The sequence below is a fragment of the Myodes glareolus genome, chromosome 2 (genome assembly GCF_982192425.1).
Source record: "Myodes glareolus chromosome 2, mMyoGla1.1, whole genome shotgun sequence".
NCBI classification, from domain to species: domain Eukaryota; kingdom Metazoa; phylum Chordata; class Mammalia; order Rodentia; family Cricetidae; genus Myodes; species Myodes glareolus.
The window spans coordinates 109169393-109173286 of record NC_142027.1 but is presented as its reverse complement, the minus strand read 5'-3'; the positions used below and the strand labels follow the sequence as shown (position 1 = coordinate 109173286).

The following is a 3894-nucleotide window of genomic DNA, read 5'->3' as shown; positions in this document are numbered from 1 at the left end:
AGAAGGAAAGGAAGGGAGCAGAGAAAAATGTATAGCTCAATAAAAGCAATAAAAAGAGTTTACCTCTTACCTCTTATTCACACTGTGGTATGCACGCACGTGCACACACAACACATACAATTTTTTTAAAAGGAAGCACAAGAAAGGAGGAGGGCTTTGGGGGGAGAAGGGTTGGATGGGAGAAGAAAGAGATGAGCAAGAGGACAATGCATGAAATATGATCAAAGTACATTATGTAACTTACGGGTCATATCATACATATGAAACCGTGAAAGAATGCATTCTGAAAAGTAAAAACAGAAGGCATTTTGATGGTATCTTTTAAAAAAAAAATCTGGGTGGCACAGGGGATCAAACCTAGGGCTTCTTCCTGAATGCTGGCAAGCACTTCACCACTGAGCTAGAGCCCCAGTCCAGCAATTATGATTCCGAATGAGAGACTGGGAGAGGGTTGAGCAATTAAGAGCCTGTACTGCTCTCAATTAATCTTCCCAGCACCTCCATCCGCCGGCTCATAACCATCTGTAACTTCAGTTCCAGTGGATCCATTGCCCTCCTCTGATCTCTGGGGGCTCCTGCATGAATGTGGTGCACATATGTATACTCAGATACACATGCACACATGCACGCACGTGCATACTCACACACACACACCACACACACACACACATACACACACACACACACACACACACACACATTAAATAATTCGCTACCCCACAACCTCTACTCACCCACCCCTCTTCTCCATTCGGGCAAGCATTCTCACAGATGTTCGTTGCCCTTCAGTAAAAACAGGTAGCAACCCAAGTTGGGTTATTGCCACCCAGAAAGACGATGAGGGTTGGGTGTGTAGATTGGTGATTGCTTAGCGTGCTGGCCCTAGGTTCAACCTTCAAGCGGGAGGGAGGGAGGATGGGAGGAAGGGAGGGAGAGAGGGAGGAAGGGAGGGAGGGAGGATGGGAGGAGGGAGGGAGGAGAGAGTATCACCAGGAAACCATGGAGTGGTCACGCTATGGACCACCATTCTCAAATCGGAAAGAGCAGATACGAACGCCAGATGCCTGACACAACTGTCATCTTGGGAGCTGAAGGCTTTTATCAGGTGTTCTGCCACAGTGGCGCAGAGGTAACTAACACACAAGTTGAGGCTTAGCGGGAGGTCTTTGAGGTACTGGGCATGCCTACAAAGGCAACCCCAACCTCTTCCTCTTCCCCGCCTAGCCATGAAGTAAGCAACAGCTTCCTTTCCCTCCAAGAGCCCCCCCATCACCACTGATCCAGAGATCCAGAAACTGCAGAGACAATGCACATGCTTGTGTGCGGAGGGCAGAGGTCAACCTTCGGAAGCCAGTGCTCACCCTCTACCATGTGGACCCTGGGGATCGAACTCGGGTTGTCAAGTTTGGTGACAAGTGTCTTTTTTTAAATTAATTTATTTATTTAAAATGCCCACTCTTCCCCTCCTCTCATTTCCTTCCCACTCCCCCCACTCTCCTTCCCCCTCCCTCTCCAGTCCTAAGAGAAGTCAGGGTGCTCTGCCCTGTGGGAAATCCAAGGCCCTCCCCCTCCATCCAGGTCTAGGAAGGTGTGCATCCAAACAGACTAGGCTCCCAAAAAGCCAGTACACGCAGTACAATCAAAACCCAGTGCCATTGTCAATGGCTTCTAAGTCAGCCCCCATTGTCAGCCATATTCAGAGAGTCCGATTTGATCACATGCTCCATCAGTCCCAGTACAGTTGGCCTTGGTGAGTTCCCATTAGATCAGTCACACCAGCTCAGTGGATGGACAACCCCCTCTCAGTCCTGACTTCCTTGCTCATGTTCTCCCTCCTTCTGCTCCTCATTTGGACCTTGGGAGCTCAGTCCAGTGCTCCAATGTGGGTCTCTGTCTCTATCTCCATCCATCACCGGATGAAGGTTCTATGGTGATATGCAAGATATTCATCAGTGTGGCTATAAGATAAGGCCAGTTCAGGCACCCTCTCCTCTGCTACCCAAGGACCTGGCTGGGGACATCTTGGACACCTGAGAACCCCTCTAGAGCCAAGTCTCTTGACAACTCTAAAATGGTTCCCTTAATTAAGATCCAGAAATTCCACTCTTGGGAATATACCCAAGAGATGCTCAATCATACTACAAAAGCATTTGTTCAACTATGTTCATAGCAACACTATTTGTAATAGCCAGAACCTGGAAGCAACCTAGGTGCCCCTCAATGGAAGAATGGATGAAGAAGGTGTGACACATATACACTTTAGAGTTCTACTCAGTGGTAAAAAACAATGACATCTTGAATTTTGCATGCAAATGGATGGAAATAGAAAACACTTTACTGAGTGAGATAACCCAGACCCAAAAAGAGGAATATGGTATGTACTCACTCATAAGTGTATTCTAGCCATAAACAAAGGACATTGAGCCTATAGTTCATGATCTTAGAGAAGCTAAATAAGAAGGTGAACCCAAAGAAAAACATATAGTTATCCTCCTGGATTTTGGAAGTAGACAAGATAGCCAGGCAAAAGTCGAGAGCAGGGGGGTGGGGGTGGAGTGGGAAGAAGGGGAGATGGGGAGAGAGAAGGGAGAAGGGGAGGATTGGGGAGAGCTTGGGGGAATGGGATGGTTGAGATGGAGGAAGGGTGGATATGGGAGCAGGGAAGAAGACAAGTGCCTTTTTTAACCGATGGAGTCAACTCCCCTGCCCCTAACCTTCAGAGTCTGTTTCCAGCAGATAGAAGTCACATTCCTAGAAGTGGCCAAGGCTGATGTAAGATTCTGCTGCTCGTCCCAAGCAGTATGTGAGGTTAAGTTCCCTGTTTTCCGTTCCTGTGGAAGGGGAAGAGCCTACCTTGGGTGACTGTCATTAGAGCACCCAGTCAGAAACGTGTTGGACTCTTTTTCCCTATTTCAACAGTTCCTAGTGACTAAAATCTGACCTGGGGCAGAGACTTGGTTCTGCAGTTCAGAGCACTTGCTGCTTTTGCAGAGGACCTGGGTTCAGTTCCCAGAACCCACATAGGGTGTCTCCAAACCACCTGCAACCCCAGCTTTAGTGAATCCACTGCCCCCTTCTGGCCTCTGTAGATCCTGTACACACACACACACACACATACACACACACACACACACACACACACACACATGCAAATAGAAAATTTTTTTAAATAAAAAAAAAATCTGTCCTGACTGCTTTATTGTGTATTTGTCTTCGTTTACTTTTGACTGTTTGAAAGTAATTAGAGAACATTGTGTATGTGTGTGTTTGAAGGTAATTAGAAAATATGTATTTTATGGTTAAAGACACAAATTAAGAGAAGCCCTCTAACCTACTGTGCACAAGGCCCTGGGCTCAATCTCCAGAAACATCAAAAAGTAGTTACATGTTTTCCATCTACATGTGCATGTCTGTTTTTTACATGTAGGTGGGGACATGTTTTGCTTGTGTGTAGACACATATGTATGGGAATAGTTGTGTGTGTGTGTGTGTGTGTGTGTGTGTGTGTGTGTGTACATGTATGTATGTGGTCAAATGATGTCAAGAATCACCCTCAATTCCTTCTACTTTATTCCCTGAGGTAGGGCTGTGGGATAATCCTCTTGTGCCCTGTAAAGATTTGTCACTCATACTGGTTTAATGAAACGCTGATTGGCCAGTAGCCAGGTAGGAAATATAGGTGGAGCAACCAGACTAAGAGAATTCTGGGAAGAAAAAAGGCAGAGATGGAGTCACAAGCCAGATGCAGAGGAAGCAAGATGAGAATGCCTCACTGAAAAAATAATTCTCGTCTGTGTTTAGCCACATGGCTTGGCACCTTTTTCAGTGAGGCATTCTTCAAAATCAAGGAGAGGATGCTAGCTCCCCAGAGATAGAGTTAGAGGTGTCTGTGAG

The 3894-nt window shown here is 46.5% G+C and overlaps 1 long non-coding RNA gene across 1 annotated transcript; it reads right to left on the bottom strand.

The window, feature by feature from the left end:
* Nucleotides 1–303: 303 nt before the first annotated feature.
* LOC148123136 (uncharacterized) lies at nt 304–878 on the bottom strand. The gene is made up of 2 exons (XR_015735307.1): nt 735–878; nt 304–575 (listed from the first exon to the last, which is right to left on the bottom strand). It is a non-coding gene; the product is annotated as an uncharacterized LOC148123136 (long non-coding RNA).
* Between the last annotated feature and the right edge of the window lie 3016 nt (nt 879–3894).